General features: G+C 33.9%; 1 protein-coding gene across 39 annotated transcripts in view; it reads left to right on the top strand.

Annotated features, from left to right (window-relative positions):
• The window catches only part of ZBTB20 (zinc finger and BTB domain containing 20), a 762,566-nt gene that overhangs the window by 284,001 nt on the left and 459,991 nt on the right, over positions 1-18,574 (top strand). For 34 of the 39 annotated variants that reach the window (XR_008298139.1, XM_053221857.1, XM_053221859.1 and 31 more), the window contains one exon: positions 16,014-16,087. The exons of the other annotated variants lie outside the window; for them this stretch is intronic. The gene's annotated coding sequence lies outside the window, so the exon portion shown is untranslated. The remainder of the gene's footprint in view (positions 1-16,013; positions 16,088-18,574) is intronic. 39 annotated transcript variants of the gene reach the window in all.

The following is an 18,574-nucleotide window of genomic DNA, read 5'->3' as shown; positions in this document are numbered from 1 at the left end:
TTTTTGAATAAATATTTTTAAACTCTAACTGATGGACATAGAGTTCTATTGTGATGTCTTTTTCAATTCAGGTCAGTTCTAACACACATTTATTCAGTACTTACACTATGTGCCAGAAATTGTTTGCTGGGCATTAGAATTCAGATGCATAGTTTCTTTCTCTAAAAACATAGGATTATTCGGAGCATGATAATTCAGCAAAGGATTTATAGTAATTGATTTCCCATTATTAAATTGTCCTTGCATAACTAGTAAAACATCACATTTAGTATTTTATGAAGAACACTTTGAAGGCTTTTATAAACCAATTGTATACCATGTCAAAATGTGGATTTTAAAAATTGCTAAAACTAAAATTATTATTTAAAATCAAAATTACGAGTTTTTACATCTGAAATAATAGTGTTCAGATTCTAATCAAGAACATCTATAAAACCTGGTACCGTCTCAGAAAATTCATAGACCTCTATAATATAGATTGCGTATGTTCTATACAATCAGCAAATTGGAATTTCCAATCATACTTTATCACTTCTTATATCGTATGACACAAATGATATGTGATTTGGGGGCAAATCACTTTTATGACGCCAACATTGTGTTTTCATTTCTCTGGGAGTCTTCTGTATTATCTGTGGGATTTAAGTGTCCACTTACATTGATTTATTTTCAATGAAGTTTTTTTAAATTAATTTTATTGCTTTAATGGAGTTTAGCATAATGTTCCTAGTTTTTCCAATCCACTGTTTTAATTTATTTTATTTTTCAGAATTCTTTATTTTGTTCTTTTATATAATATGCATGAGCATCTGATTTTTTAAAACTATACCCTTTTGACCAGATTCTTTATATTTCACACAAATCAAATCAGCAAATAGTGATCAAGAATCAATTTTCTAGTTAGCATCATGCTAGTTGTTATGAATTGTAGTAGAGAAAAACATAAATCACAAACTCTCAGGAAACTTAAATTTCTAGTTGGTAGATAAGATGTAAACAAGAAAAAAATGCATGACAGCAAATCCTAATGAAATATTTATGTTTATAGTAGCTAATATAAATATGATCATAGTCTTGTTTTGCATTCAAGCAAATGTATTAGAATTTACAATGCACCTTTTGTATATTGACCTCACCCTGGCCTCTTCATACTTTTCCTGTTTTATTGTATCTTTACCATTATTTCTTCACCTGCTGCTTAAATGTTGTATTTACTTTTGCAAGATTTTTAAAATTCTATTTGGAACAACACCAGATAGACAAATGTCATGCACATTAATTTCTGAAATATTATTAGTGATAATTTGTCTCATACAAAGATGGCCTTGCCCAGCATTTGGAAACAGGAGTAGTGCAGGCTACTGTAATTGTAGACTGAAAATCATTGCTTTCTGAATCTCTTATTTCATTAAAAAACTTGCCCTGATTTTTAGAACCATTCACACAAGAGATAACATGTAAAGTAGGAGAAATCCAAATGCTAACATGAAGTTAGCATCTCTACTAAATGGGAATTTTAGCAGTAATCTTTGGTGTATTAAGGAAGTAGAGTCCTATCCTTTGGGCTTTGATGAGATTTTGATATCATGGAGATATCTATTTTACACTTTAGCATTTGATCTATGTTCTAAGTTATAACCTTAAAATTTTATCATATTTTGGAAAATTTATATCCCCCTCAATTTTTAGTGTCTGCATTGCATAATGTTTGTCATAGACCACAATACCTATCCCTGTGGAACTGTTATCCTATCTTAATTCAGAAGTAATAGTATTGATTAAGTAATATTTACAGCTTCCAAACTTCAAGGCAGTTTGTCAGTCACCACTCTCTCTAACCTTACTATGAGCTTCCTGTGTGGTATCATTCATCTGAGGTCTTATTAAAATGTAAATAAATTACATCCAGCACACTTCCTCTATTTGCCCAGCTTGTTACTATATCGAAACAACTGTCTTAATGAAACACATATTGATGTATTGTGTATTTCCGTGCTAAACCAAAGTGAGGAGGAAGTTATGTGAATATAAAATAGAACCTACTTCATAACAGTTTTTGTTAAAGCATTTTATGAATTGGAGATAATCTGAGCCATGGGAGATGATGTAATTCTACATGACAGAGCTCACGGAAAGAGGATAGCTCCTCAGATAGAATTGGATTAGACTCTTGAGATACATGCTTTCGGGCTTTTATAGTGCTTTACCTTTGTAAGCACAGCTAACTCTCGGGTTTTTATATTAATATAGTGTTGTGGTAAATATAGTAAAAATAAAAATAAACAATCTTGTTATCTAAAATAATTTCTCTTTGGCCTCCATATACAACATTTGACTTTTTAGCATCAAAATACCATTTTATTTTTGTTTTCCATGGGTTAACATCCATATTTCTAACATCCATATTATGGAACAGAAATGGTCTAACATTTGTGTAATGTCACATTTTGTTACATATGATAATCTTCACAGGGCATGATTGGATAAAACTGAACTCATGTAATAATGAGCAATAATAATGAGTAATAATAAGAATGAATAATAATTAATAACAGACCTATGAAGTATAATAGTACGTGGTTCATTGCTAAATTAGTTTGTAACAAATAATTATTATTGTTGAGTGCATACCAAATAGTGGGAATGGAGGCAACTGAATGATGTGCTGGAGAAAAAGAAGCCAAACTGGGATTGAAATTTGTCATGTTTGAATGAAATGCTGAAATGTCAGTAATTGATGGTCTCTGTGATCAGACTTTCTGGGTTTTTTTTTTCTTCTTCTTACACTTTTCTGTATTTTCCTGTGTGTGTGTGTGTGTGTGTGTGTGTGTGTGTGTGTGTGTGTTTCCCAATGGGCATGTATAATTTTGTAGTCAGGAAAAGTTTATGTACAAATATGTTATGTATTATCCTCATTTGCAAATAATTCATTGAGTTAACTGTATAAAGTCTCCTAGGGAGAGTGAAAGCCATGAGCGAAATTTATTTTAAAAAAAATTTTTTTAATGTTTATTTATTTTTGAGAGAGAGAGACAGAGCATGAGCTGCGGCGAGTTGGGGGGGGGGGCAGAGAACGAGAGAGCAATGGAGACACAGAGTCTGAAGCAGGCTCCAGGCTCTGAGCTGTCAGCATAGAGCCCGACGCAGGGCTTGAACCACAAACTGTGAGATCATGACCTGAGCTGAAGTTGGACACTTAAGTGACTAAGCCACCCAGGCGCCCCACCATGAGCTAAATTTAAAGGCAAAGTATTCCATTGCACATATAATCCATTGTCTCAGAACTTATTGAAGTTTTGATATCACTTTCTCAGTTTGAAACTTCCAAACTGGAGACAGCTTAATCAAGGAAATAGTAATAATATGAATAACATTATGTTCTGCACCCACTTTTTGACTCAACTTAGGACAAAAAGCTTTACTATGTTGAGAATATGATCTGCTATATGTTGTCGTCATCTATGGTGAAAGTGTTAGAAGCATCCTTTATCTCCTAGTCTGTTTCAAAGTTAGTTTCCCCGAGAAACTGTATGTATAACTACCATCCTGTTTAGTCCAAGTCATAGAGACTCAGGTTCATGTGGTGAGGGCATTACTAGGAGGCTTACCTGAATATTTATGTAACATGTAACAGAAAGCCAGCTAAATATTAATGGAATTAATTATTTTTGTTAGAAATACTATAGAAATATGTTACCCTAGGCCTCTGTTACTTACATAAATGTTTAGTACAACTTAGAAAAATGTGACGTCTTTCAGCACCTTTGTGCAAATTATAAAAATAGTTTGCTCCAGCTGATGCAGCTTGGGCCAAGGAGGATAGCTTCTAGAGTGGAGCACACCCCTAGATTGGGTGCCCTTGTGCAGGACACATCCTGCACACTGAGTCACGACTACCCTATGTTCTATGCTTTATTAATGATTTGGAAATAGGTTCCATAATGTTCTTTTCTTGCGCAGAAAGCCAAGAATCACCTTCAGGTGACTTAACAAAAAGATGCTTATCTAAGCTTTAAGTTAGTCTGGGACCCTGATGATACAAATCTATTACTTCGCTTCAGACATCTGATTTGAATAGCATTGAGGTAGAAGGAAATGAAATAAAGTCACCACAAAAGCACAGATGAGTTTATCAAGTCTGGCTCCTAGAAGACCTAGGTTGCATTTTGAAATTGCATCTAAAATTTTGGGATATCTTATTGTAACTTTAGATGGCTTGATATACAAAGGGTAAATAAAAAAGAGACGTAGATGGACATCTCCTTGTTCTGAGAAGAAAGAAAGATGTTTTAAAAGACATGTAGATATATGTTATACATATACATGTAAATAATATATAACTGAATGTAAATAAAATATAAAGAAATATATGATATAAGTGAAATAATTGAAAACTAAAAACATAAGGTAAAAATGTAAGAATTAGAACTATATATTAAAAAATCATCTTATATAGAGTCTTATATATATTTACAAATTGGGTTCTTAACCATATGTTTTGAAGAAATACATTGCCAATACTCAGACTAGAAAGAACTGTCTTCCTCTAATTCTCTTCATTATATAAAGGGATCACTGTATTATATCATAAATACCAATGATAGATACTCACTTTTGTGAGAAACAAAGAATATTTTATAGGAATACTTCTATCTCAGTGATGTGTAATTTGGTATTTTCAGTCTTGTAAGATACAGACTAGGTAGATGACACTCCATTCTGATATAATTCAAAGGAAGATTTTAGAATATCTCTACATGCTAAACCCTAATGGAAGAACTGCAATTTTTTATAGATACTATTTCTCTAAGTTATGCCTTTAATTGAGATAACAGTGAATTCTAGACTGTATGACTGGAAAACAGCTATTTTTGTTAATTAATAGCAGAAACAGTAATCAAGTTAGGGGTTGGGTTGAAATTCTATTGCAGAAATTGTAAAGCCCAAGAAAAACACACAGCCAAAAAAATGTCCACCCACTTTACCTGAGAAATTAGCTGGAGAAGTGCCATTTCGTAGGACCAAAAAAAAAAAAACCCTCTTTAAACATTTATTTTCATTCTGCCATAACATACAGACAAATGGGAGGTGGAGGCTCCAGTTTCTTCTTTGCTACAGCATGGATATTGTCTAATTCTCATTAGGTGAGGGAATTTCATCACATGCTCCATCACCAGACTTATTTGTGTCCTTAAGCAATTTATGTGATGTTTCCATGCTTTATCTTATGGATTAGATTCCTTTTTTTTTCCAAATAGAAAGAGTAATATTTACTTGTTACAGGTTCCTGGGTTAAAGGTGAATTATTATGACATTTCAGTAAGATGAAGTTTGGTGAATACTTTGATTTCTTTGACACTTTATAAATGTGGAGGATTAATGTTGATCCAGAAATGTCAATAAGATATTCAAAGTTGATGCATCATACACGCTGAATTTCTACTGCACAAAGTTTGCTGATTTTCCCATTCCTTTCAATCTCCATTTAGAAAAAAAAAAGTTTTGAAAATCCTAGAGGCAGATACTACGTGTTTATCTCATTTTATGTGATGAGTGATTTTGTAAATCTATTCATAATTTAAATGCTCTAGAAGAATCTATTCTCAAGAGAATTTTATTGTGGATCATTATGTAGAGGAAAAATCATTTTTAAAGTGCATATTGCTCCCTATTTCAATATGGGAACTTTCTGATTTACAAGAGTGTTTAAGTTCCCAGAGAAGTATATTCCTTTGGTATGTTCCTGAGGAAATATGGATTGGCCATGCCAGGAAACTATGAGTGAATAAGTTGGAAAATACTAACTTGATTCACTTCAGTATTTGGGCCTCTTTATAGAGATCTTGGAGCTACTACTTTGTATGAGATTAAATCTAGATGGCATGTTCTCCATAATTGCTTGGAATGGGTTTATTCTAGCTCAGTCCAGCTCCAAATTTTCTAGCAATCCATTTTGAAACATGTAATTCTAGCTCCTCTCCTTGACTGATTTCCCTCAGGTCTATAAAGTCATGCAGAATTGGGGCTCCTGGGTGGCTCAGTCGGTTAAGTGTCCAACTTCAGCTAAGGTCATGATCTCACGGTTCGTGAGTTCATGCCCCACATCGGGTTCTGTGTTGACAGCTCAGAGCCTGAAGCCTGCTTCTGATTCTGTGTCTCTCTCTCTCTCTCTCTGCCCCTCCCCTGCTCATGCTCTGTCTCTCTCTGTCTCAAAAATAAATAAAAAACATTTTAAAAATTAAAAAAAAATAAAATAAAATTTTTAAAAAGTCATGCAGAATTCCCATAAGGGAGGTATTACCCCTTCACCCTCATCCTCCATTTACCTCCCAATCCTCATGATTGACAGACATTCTTAATCTCCAAAATTTTTAAACCTTTTAGAAATGTAGTGGAACAGGCAATTGAGGATTTGCTATATACATGTAACCATCATGGAAACTTTCATCTAATGGCAGTTGGACCTCCCCACCCACCCATACACACCCTTGCAGCTGGGCCTCCAAATCTTGCATTACAAGGAAAAGAATTAGGCAATGGTTATCTGTTGAAGGAATATCATAATTTTTTATGCTCACTATATAAAAGGAGATCCTAAATTATATCACCCAAACTGGATACTTCTGAGAGTAAAAGGGGCCATATTAAAAATTGTGGTGAGACAACAGGCATAAGTGAGATCTGGTATTTTAGCTGGGACTACCTCCATTACTTACCCTTCCCCAAACTCCATTGACAACAATAGATCTTCCAGGACAGGCCAAGCCATGAAAATTCACATCGTCCTGACTTGATGGAGTAGAACATGAAAAACCACATGCCCCTAGGTGTCACAAACCAGAGAGGGTCCAAGGTACCCACATACCCAAGGCTGACCCTAGAGCCTTGTGCAAAGAGAAGAGGAATGCCAGTGAAAAGTAAGATTCAAGGAAAACATGTTAAACTGTCTGAGCTTTGAATGCATTTCCATCCCATACATATATTTATCAGCAAAGGAATATTAGCTTATTGCCTCCAAGACAAATTATTAGATGTGAATTACAAACTGTACTGACATAGGGGCAAGGTTTACCTAAAAAATGAAAATGAGAATTACAAAAACTGACCAGAGACATCAGCAGCTGCACAGCTTGAGGGAGACAGACCACACAGAATTAGATTGATAAGTCACTAAATAAACAAATAAGTAATAAGCCCCTGGAAGGAAAAATCAGAAGCTAGAGTTGCTATAACATATTGTATAAAATGTCAGTTTACAAGGAAAAAAGTATCAGATATATAAGGAAATGAGTGTAACTAATACCCAGTTATGAAAATAGTTAATAGAACTATGTCTAGGTTGGAGGGGGAAGAGCAGGTGTCAAATTTAGCAAAGACTTGAAAGCAGCTATTGTAAATATACTCAAATAACTAAAGAAAACCATGTTAAATAATTAAATAAAATATTAGTATAATTACTTTTTAAATAAAGAGTATCAATATAAAGATAGAATTTTTAAAGTAATTTTAAATGTTTATTTATTTATTTTGAGGGAGAGAGAGCATGCCAGAGAAGGGAAGAGGGAGAGAGAGAATTGCAAGCAGGCTCCATGCTTAGCACGGAGCCTGTTGCAGAGCCTGATCCCATGACCATAAGACCATGACCTGAACTGAAATCAAGAATTGGATGGTTAACTCAAAGAGCCACCCAGGCACTCCAGAAATTATTTAAAAAAAAACCAAAAATTCTGGAGTTTAAGAGCACAAAAACTGAAATGAAAAATATTCTGGAGGAACTCAGCAGCAGATTTGAGATAGCAGAAGAAAGAATCAGTGAACTTGAAGATAAATCAGTAGAAACTCTCTAATCTGAAAAACAGAAAGAAAAAAAAAACAGAAAATAAACAGAGCTTCAGAGATCTGAGATACCTTCAGGAATACTAACATGTGTGTAATGGGAGAAGAGGAAAGAAGGAGAAAAAGAAAGAGCAGAAAAAAGATTTTTGAAGTAATAATGACCAAAAGTTTGCCAAATATGATGAATGACATTAATCTACACATATGAGAAGCTCAACAAACTCCAAGTATGATAAATGCAAAAGTATCCATACATAGACACATGCTAGTCAAACTTTTAAAGCCAAAGAAAAAGAGAAATTCTGGAAAGAAGCAAGAGAAAAAAGACTCATTTACTATAGGAAACAACACTCTAAAACTTGACTTCCCATCAGAAACAATTAAAGTCAAAAGACAGAGGGACAACATATTCAAAGTGCTGAAAGAAAAAAGATTTTTAAAAAGTGACCATCAAGAATTTTATATTCAGCAAAACTGTTCTTCAAAAATGAAGATAAAAGAAAGATATTCCAAGATAAACAAAGACTGAGGCAATTTGTTGCTAGCAGACCGGCCTTATAAGAAATACTGAAGAAAATCCTTTAGGTTGAGGGAAATGACAAAAATAATTAAAACCCACCCAAAGAAATAAATTGCACTTATATAATATTATTATGTAGATAAATGCAGACATGGCATAAATATATAATGGAATGCAAATCAAGAAGAAAATGATAAAGATTAGGCCAGAAATCAATGAAATGGAAAACAAGAAAATGATAGAGAAAAACCAATGAAAATAAAAGTTGATCCTTTGCAGAGAACAACAAAATTGACAGACATTTAACTAGAATGATGGAGGGAAAAGTAGAGAAGATAACAGATTACCAAAATCAGGAATAAAAGTGGGACATCACTACCAACCCTAAAAAAATTAAAAATTAAAAAGATTAAAAGGTAATACTATGAACAAATATATTCAAGAAACTAGACAACTTAGGTACAATCATCTAATTGCCAAAAATGCACAAAGTACTGAAACTGATTCAAGAAGAAATAGAAAATCTGAATAGATATATAATTGTAAAGAAAGAGACTTATTAAATCATCCCACAAAGAAAAATCTGGATGCATGTCTTCACTGCATCCTATTCAATATTTAAAGAGAAACAACACCAAACTTCTTCTGAAAATAGAGAAAGAAGGAACACTTTTTCAATTCACTCTATGACAATAATATTATCCTGATATCAAAGCCAGACAAATGCATTGTAAGAAAAGAAACCATTATCCCTCATGAATTTAGACATCAAAATCCTCAACAAAATGTTCACAAACCAAATACAGCAATCTGTAAATGTATTATACACCCTGACCAAGTAGGATATTTCCTAAGAATACAAGGCTGGTTAAACATTCAGTAATTAATTAATTAATTAATGCAATATACCATATTAGTAGAATAAGGAGAGAACCCTATGACTATCACAATAGATACACAAAAAATATTTGAGAAAATCTACTGTCCATTCATGACTAAAACTTTCAACAAACCAGGACTGGAAGAGAACTTCTGTAACCTGGTAAAGGGCATCTATGCAAAATCTACAACTGACATCACATTTAACCCTCATAAACTCTGGTTTAATCCTAAGATTGGGAACAAGGCACGGTTGTCAGATCTCATCTCTTCTATTCAACATTTTACTGGGGTTTTTTTCCAGAAAGATAAAAATAAACAAACAAACAAACAAATAGGAAAAGAGAGGAAAGAAAGCAAGGGAAGGAGTTAAAAAAAAAGAACAGAAAAGAAAGAAATCAAAGTTATCCATATTAGACAGTAAAAAGTTAACACTTTTTACTTGCAGAAAACAAGCTATGTAGAAAAGCTTAAGGAATGCATTCACATACAAGTAAATTAGTTCAACAAGTTTGCAGGATACCAGAGCATTATACAAAAATTAATTGTATTTCAGTATACTAGCAGTGAACAGTAAAATTTAAAAACAATAGCATCAAAAAGAATAAAGGCATTTTTGTAAAAATTGACAAGCTGATCCTAATTTTCACTTTATATGAAAATGCAAAGGACCTAGAACAGTGTAAGTAATTTTGGAAAGGAAAACAAAGGTAGATGATCTGTGCTTCCTGTTTTTAAAACTTACTATAAAAACTGTAGTAAGGAAGAGAGTATATAGTACCGGCACATAAATCAATGGAATGAAATTGTAAGTTCAGAAAATTAACCTTTATATTTTTGGTCAATTGATTTTGATGAAGGTGCCAAAGCAAGTTGATGGGGGAAGGAATAAGGTTTTTTTTTGTATTATTTTTGCTTTTAAATAAATAGTGTTAGGACAATTGGCGCTAAGACTATATGCAATAAAAATAAATATCTGTGGTGCTAGACCTATATGAAAAAAATAACCTTATGTCCTGATCTCATACCCACATAAAGATTAACTCAAAATGGATCATGAACCTAAATGTAAGAGCTAGAACTATAAAATTTCTATAAGAAAACAGGAAAAAAGTCTTCATGGCCTGAGTTAGACAGGGTTCTTAGATAAGGCAGCAAAGCATGATACAGAACATAAAACCTTGATAATTTGGATTTCAATAAAATTAAAACCTTTTATACTTCAAAATCTACCACTAAAGAAATGAAAAGAATGGGAGAAAATATTTGCAAGATTTATTATTTGCAAATATATATCTGATAAAGGATTTTTGTCCTCATATAATATATAAAGAGTTCTTTAATTCAATAATAAAAAGACAACCAAATTAAAACTTTGTTTGAATAAATATTTCAGCAAAGAAGATATAAGAATATGAAAAGATACCTATTATCATCAATCCTTAGAAAAAAGGATATTAAAACCATTGGAGATGCTGCTTTACACTAACTAGAGTGGATACAATAAAAATAGACATGTAGTAACAAGTGTTAGTGAAGATGCTGAGAAATTGGAACCTGCTGGTAGGAATTAAAATTTTTTTTAATGCTTATTTATTTTTGAGAGAGAGAGAAACAGAGCATAAGTGGAGGAGGGGCAGAGAGAGAGAGAGACAAAGAATCCGAAGCAGGCTCCAGGCTCTTAGCTGTCAGCACAGAACCCAACTCGGGGTTTGAACTCATGAACTGCGAGATCATGATCTGAGCTGAGGTCTGACACTTAACTGACTGAGCCACCCAGGCACCCCATTGCTGGTAGGAATTTAAATGGTACAGCCACTTTAGGAAATGGCTTAACCATTCTAAAAAGTTAAAATAAAGTTACCTTTATGACCCAGAAATTTCACTTCTAGATATCTACTCAGGAAAAATGAAAACATATGTCCACACACAGACTTGTATCTATGTGAACATTCGGAGCAGAATTATTCATAATAGTCAAAAACTAAAAACAATCTGCATGTTCACCTACTGATGAATGGATGAACAAAATGTAGTATACCTGCACAATAGAATACTATTTGTTAATAAAAGAGAATGGGCTGCTGCTACATACCACAACATAGAAGATTCTGAAAAATAGTATGATAAGCCACATGCATGACACCACATATTGTATGATTGCACTTATATGAAAGGTCAAGAAAAGGTAAAGGTATAAAGAAAGCTGATTAGTTATTGTCTGGGGTTGGGGTAAGAGTGGGTTGACTAAGGACATGAGGAATCTTTCTGGGATGACAAAAATGTTCTAAAACTGGACTATGGTGATGTTCACTGTAAATTTATTTAAAATCCTTAAGCTGTACACTTAAAAGGATGAATGTTATGTTATGTAAATTACACCTCAATAGACTGTTAAAATCATGAAATTATGCTAATTAAAACTAAGGAAAGAGAAACCTGGCAGACACTCCCTTAACCAAATGACCAAGATTAACATCCCCAGTGATAAGTCATATGGATATCATGTACCCCCTGATAGGATGTTACAAGAAGAGGTCTTCATTCATTTGCATTCTTCTCTAAAACTATAACCCCAACCTAATCATGAGAAACATCAGACAAATCCAAATTGAGGATTATCCCACCACCACTCTTCAAAACTATCAAGGTCATAAAAAAAAAACAAGAAAAACCTGAGAAGTTTTCACAGATTAGAGAAGATTTAGGAGAAAAGGCAACCAAATGCAGTGTGGTATCCTGAATCAGACCCTTGGAACAGAATAAAGATATTAGTGGGAAAACAGGTAATATCTGAATAAAGTATGTAGTTAATAGTATTGTACCAATGTTAATTTCTTCCTTTGACAAATTTACCACGGTTATATAAGATGTTAATGTTAGGTAGTGAAGAAAATACAGGAATTCTCCGAAGTATCTTTGCAACTTTTCCATAAGCATGACACTGTTCCAAAATAAAAAGTTAAAATAAAAAAATGAGGGATTTATCAGTTCAAAGAGAGTTATGACTTAAATGTAATGTGGATCTTATTTAGATCCTAATTCAAACTAACCAGTCATAAAAATGAACAAAGAACAAAAAGCATTTAAAATTCAATCATTTGACCTAAGATATTTAATAAATTAAAGAATCTCTATTATTTTTGACATGGTATGATGATATTTGTTATGATTTTCAGAAGTCATTATTTTTTAGTACTACGTACTAACATATTTGTGGATAAAATGATATGATATCTGGAATTGTCATTAAAATGAGCTGATAGAAGAAAAAGTGGATGAGTATAGATAAAAAAAAGATGGACCATGGGTGATGAGTAAGTACATGGTAGCTCATTTTACTAAGCTCCCTACTCTTGCATGTGCTTGAGATTTTCCATAATGAAAAAATTTTAAGTGAAAAGAAAAAAAAGACTAAGAGAAATATTTAAAATATTATAATTTCCCTCTACACTGACTACAGACAGGGTTTGTTTCTTAAAAATCATCTGAGCAGTGTCAGAATGGATAAACCATAGGTGAATAAACTCTCAAAAATGATCTGAGCAAGATACAATCGATGCTGAATCGTTGAGAGAACATTAAGAGAAATGCCTGAATTAGCATAGACCTCCTAAACTGGAGTGCTTTGTTGTTCTTTTCTTGAAGTTTTGTGACCTGGTGATGCCTAAAACTTGTATGCATGTGAAGATTTTTAAAAAGTAGAGTGTGGTCAGAAGCAGCCCTTTGTTACTAGTCAGTGTTAAGATCTATAGCTCCTCACCCCCCTTCAGTTTTCTTTATTGTCTAGGGCTTTGTTTTTTGGACTCGTGAGTTACAGGATAGGTTACTGTAATATAATGCATTTGCTACTTCTCTGGAAAGCCATTCAGAATCTCTAACTAGTGCAGAATGCACAACTCTTTTGCTAAAGGGTCTCTGCCAAGAGAAGCATTCTTCCGGGCTTTGTAATTTGCATTGATTACTGACTGAGCTGTTTCCCAGTGCATCACTGGGTGTTGACTGTAATCTATAAAGCCTTACATAGTTTTGTCCTGATTAAAGAAGTCTAACACTGGTGGTCAATTTTAATAATGACCGAGGTCGATCTCGGTGACTTAAAAAAAAAATTAGCAGATTTTAGAACCTGAAATGTCAAGAACAAAATATTCTTATTGTTGACACATACTCTGGAAATCCACTATTTTAAAGGTGGGTACCGTGTACAGTACTGAACTTGAAAAAAACAGGAAGTTGAAAAGTGGACAGTAGTGCCAAAAGTGTTCCAGCCCTGACTCTGTGCTCCTTAATCTAATCCGACATGCCTTCAGAATATTTCACTTCCTTGATGACCATTTTTCCAGTTTCTATCCAATAGTTAACCCCACTACATAGTGACAGAGTTAATGATTATCTCATGAGGCAGATATGAATAGGAACAGTATTCATATCAAAGACAACTGGTCCCACTTCCAGGTCCATCTTTGGGCCAAGATATGTAGTCGCCAACAGTGAGTTGGCGACTGTATTTTTTGAGTCCTGGCGCAAAGTAAGATCCATCTGTTTTGCCCAGCCGTTTGCCTGAGTGCCACAAAATGGTCCTGTTATTAGTCTTATTTGTGGTCCTATTTGAGGTTAGGGGATAATATAAATAAACTTTAGTCCTCCTTGTGATGAATGTAGCATGGGAATTAAAAGTGGTGGTGTTGGTAGTGGTAAGTGATGTTGCGTCTCTATTTTCTCAATTGCTCTGTTTTCTTTGGATTGAGAAACAGACATTTAAGAATGAGTTTGTCATCTGGAAGGATAGTTGTGACCAAGTTTCCCTCAACAGGATACAAGATGTTATTTTTGAGCTTCATTACCCTCACCAAGGGGAAAAAAAAGAGAGGGAAAAAAATAAGGAAGAAAGTGAAAGTAAGGAAGAAACATGCAGAAACAGAAATGAAGAGAAAGGTCAAAGAGGAGGAATACATGAGGAAGGAGGAGAATGTAACATAGCAGACAGTCTGTTCATAGAAATTACTTTCTTATTTTGAACTGATAGTTCAGTTGACTCAACATCTGGTGAATTGAGGAAAAGGAAATCTGACTGATTAAATTGAACTGCTAGTTGTCAGTTAAATAGTTTATACATAAATATGCAGCCTAGTTTTCATCACATTTTCTTGCATGAACTAGATAGTGAATCAGTTTTTCACTAACCTTGTTTGAGTGGTGAGTAGAACAATACCAATCGGTAGTTCAGATTTATATAGAGGTGGGCAGTTTCTATATTTCTGAATCATTTATCGAGGATTATTGTTATTCCATATAATTCTGAGCATGAGTTATTTTTGTCAGTTTCTTTTATGAATGTTTTGTTGCCTTATAAGGAAATATGTGCACTCCCCTCCTCTCATTCAGTTGTCCCTGGTGACGCCTCCATAATTTCTGTCTTTACACTGGTGCGTTTTTAGTCTAATTCAGGCATGTGAGAAGCAGGGGAAAAGTTTAGTTAGTCAATGTCAGTGATTTTTTTTCTGATCCATTCATGGATGGATTTTGTGAATCTCAACCAGTTTGCATTTAAAATCTATATATATATCAAGTAGACACAATACCTAAAATATTCCTCCATATACTTCAAGGGAAAAAGAAAATAGAATTCATAAGTTGGAACTAGATGCAATTTCTAATAATAGAGGCAATTTCAGGGGTGATTTATGATCATGCTCTCATATGTGGAGATACTAAAATATTACCTTGCACTAATGTGAAAGTGGACATAAACATACCACATTTAGTGCTACAAATATATAAAAAATGTACTGCCATGGTGTGAAGTAAACGAAAGATAATTGTATTATCTTCATTTCACACTAAAAAAGCTATATTTTTCTAAATCCTGTAGTGTCAGTTATCTAAAGCTAAAAATAGGGATGACTTAATCTAGTCTGTTTCTTTTTTTTTTTTTTAACTGTTATCTTATTTAGAGATGGTGTCGAATGAAGAAAGAAAGGATTGAAAAAATAGTGTGACATTCTAAGCCCAAATATTTATGACGTAGTTGGAGATTTTAATGCCTGGACTCCCAATCTGAAGATTGGAAATACATATTAAGAAATGTGGTTCAGTTACTTAAACCAGGAAGTTCTGTTCAAATCCTGAGGGTCTTCCCGTGCTGCTTCACAGAGCAGTAGCTGCATGTGATGAGATATACGTATAGATGATGTGGTATACGGCATGCCAAACCCACAATACACTGCAGTGGGCATTTTGTATTGCTAAATATGTCCATTTACCTCTACTTTACCATCTGCCCCACCACCAATTCAGTCCCTTGAAAGTAGTAGATCTAACATTTTTTTTCAATTCTATGTCAAGTCCTAATTTCCCTTCAACATGTGTATTCAGATAATAGATTTTCTTCTTTATTCTCTAAAATTAACATTTTATGTAATCTTTAGGGTGTGAAATTGTTGTTTAGGAGTTTTTAAAAAAAATCAGATAGAATTTAGCTAAAATTCAGAGGTACTGAGCTTCTAGTCGTATCATTATGAAGTCCTAAACAGGGAGGCATATTTTGTTTTTCAGAATTGCTTTTTTTTTTTTCTTTTTTACTCTTTAGATCCTTTTCTTTTCATTAAAAAACTAGTCTGGGAAGAGGGTTTTTTTTTTTTCCTTAACAGAAAAAAAAAAGCCACGCTTGACTGATAATGCATTGCTTTGGATGGTGAAACATTATGAAAGTTTAATTTTTAATTAAATCTGAAATACCAATTATAACTGAAAGAGATTTTAACCTGTTTCTTTTCAGACTGCCTGAAGTTACATTTAGAGACTAAAATCACTGCACCTTAAAAACAAAAGATTGAGCTGCACTGCATTCCTGTAAGTGAAAGCTTCCTGTACCTTCTTTCTCTATGATTTTGTGACCAACCCAAGAAAAGACAAAAACATTGGTAACATAGTAACCAAGCATGAGTAAAAATTTGAATATCCCTGAAGAAATATATGTTTAAATGATTTCCTTCTATAAAAAAAGAAAATTTGCTGGGAACAATATTCAATATGTCTTTTTTATTCAACCCAAATTGTGAATCCTCTTTTTTTTTTTTTGCCTGGTTTGAATTGCATTAGGGAGGGTGTCACCCACTGTGAATCCGCACAGTGACATACACCCTGACAGGAAGGATTCTCACATTTTTGTTTAAGTCTCATGGAAGGTAATAGATTTCTTATGGAATCAAAATAGATTCCTTTTTCCTTTGTGATGTCATTAGAAATTTTTAGCCTTTGTGTCAATGGAAATGGATAGAAAAAAAGTTCATGATGACATCACAAGATTCTGTTGCCTTGAGGACTTTGGGCAAAACTAAGTAAAATGCATAATTCCCTTGTGTGCGTGTGTTCCCCATTCTGCTATGAAGCAGTCAAAATAGCACATCTTATGTCTTCCCGTGAGCTACAAGGCTGTCTCTCAGAGCCCCATTGTTCCATAAATGCATGTCAGAGTCTACCACAGTCTGGTCTACCCTTATTTAGCTGCTGTTTTGTCAATGTACTTGGAAGAACAATTAACACTTGGGATTTCAATGTCTGAATAACAGGCAGTGAATAGAACCCGAGCATATAAAAGATTCAGACGCCCAGGGTAAGAAAACAGAAGCTTATAGTTGGTGGGGGATAAAAGAAAAGCATTTTAATGCTGCACTCAAAGGTTGTGAAATACTAGGAGAAAAGTCAATCTTTTTTTTTTTTTAATTTTAGATGAAAATGTATGTTTTGGTAATGAAATCCAGAAGGTTATGATGTCTTCCTAAGTTTTGCAGTTTAATGTACTGCAAGGTCTTTCCTTAGAGTCTCAAAACACTTCAATAACATTCATCTCCTTGAGTCATTGTTGGAATCCCGGATGCAGGGTACACTGCATTGTGGTTTTCAGAGTGCCACCATGTCTGTCCAACAGAGTGCACTAAAGGTGATTCGGTTTCTTCCATTTTCACTTTGGTTCATTGCACCCTTTCACTATTGGCTATAGTTCTTGTGTGTTGACTATAGATAGTCCGGAAGTTGTTGAAATATCTCTACCTATGGTCTGAATTTCTGCTACGTCCATTTTTTTTGGTGGGAGGAGAGAGATGATGCATGAACAGAGCAAGATCATCTCACAGTCAGAGTATCTGATGAATGGAAAGGGAGCCTGGACAGACAGCTTATGCATGTTGCCCACTGAGCACAGTGCTTGGCTAGTATGAGTGATAAATGATGCTTATCATGTTTTTGTCATAACTACAACAGTTCAAACTCATAGACAGGAAGGTCTCCAAAAGTAGGGTCTGTTTCTTATTCATTTTTGTAATCTCCAGTGCTTGGCATAATAATAGTAATCAAGAAATAGCTACTGTTATTAATACAATTACAAAATTTATTAATAGTCAGAACTTCAGGATTCATTCTTTCAGAGGGCATTTATTGTGGAGAGGGGTTGAAGAAAGTTTTTGACAGGAAGGCAATTTTAAAGGAATTTGTCAAAGGCAAACGAGCTGTTCCTCATATCGCATCAGGTATCAATCTCTCAGTCTTTCTCCTCATTGATTTTACACTTCTCTCTCATCACCAGGATGAGGAGGGCATTCATACTATATCCTTTTTCTGTGAATTGGTTTCCAGAAGTTTTCCATTTAGGTTGTGTCTCACATTCCATACACTGGAGTTGTCTCCAAAGATAAATCTACCTGACTCCAGGATGGACTCTTCACCCGTTGGTTTAAGTTGTGATTAGAAACTTCAACTCTCAGTGAATAAAAAGCCAGGACCAGTTTCTCAGCACTAATAAGACCACAGCATTCTTTAGAACTCAGAACCTGTTGACCCCTTTTAAATTTAGCTTCCTGAGTTTGTTTGTTTGTTTTGGTGTTTTCTTTGCATAAAGTTCTTTGCCCTCCCCCACCGATTTTAATTTATTTCCAAAAGGGGTCCCTTCATTTTTATTAAATCAGCTGCTGGTGATGCAAATTAAGGCTTTCATAAAACGTGGCCTCTGAGGCAAAACTAAAATGATAAAATTTAGGCTTAGTGAATTGTACTGTTATCATGTTGAATAACGTTTAAGTACATCAAAGAACTTTGGAAACACATTTAACGTTTTTTTAAGATTAATAATTGAGGTGAAAGGGATTTTAAGGTAGAGCTTCATCAAACATTACAGGTAGAAAGTCTGTAAGTAGAAGTCCAATAATCTCATTTTGAAATAAATAAATTGAGGCCCAGGGTAGGACATATAAATTACCCAAACCATAATGACCAGCAGTGCAGATCACCCTTTAGACATCTAGGCCTGAGAGTCAACCCAAATTTAGACTCTGGGGTTTTGAT

This window comes from Acinonyx jubatus, chromosome C2 (assembly GCF_027475565.1).
Source record: "Acinonyx jubatus isolate Ajub_Pintada_27869175 chromosome C2, VMU_Ajub_asm_v1.0, whole genome shotgun sequence".
Classification (NCBI taxonomy): domain Eukaryota; kingdom Metazoa; phylum Chordata; class Mammalia; order Carnivora; family Felidae; genus Acinonyx; species Acinonyx jubatus.
Note: the sequence above shows the minus strand (reverse complement) of the source record. Positions and strands in the feature narration are given on the sequence as shown.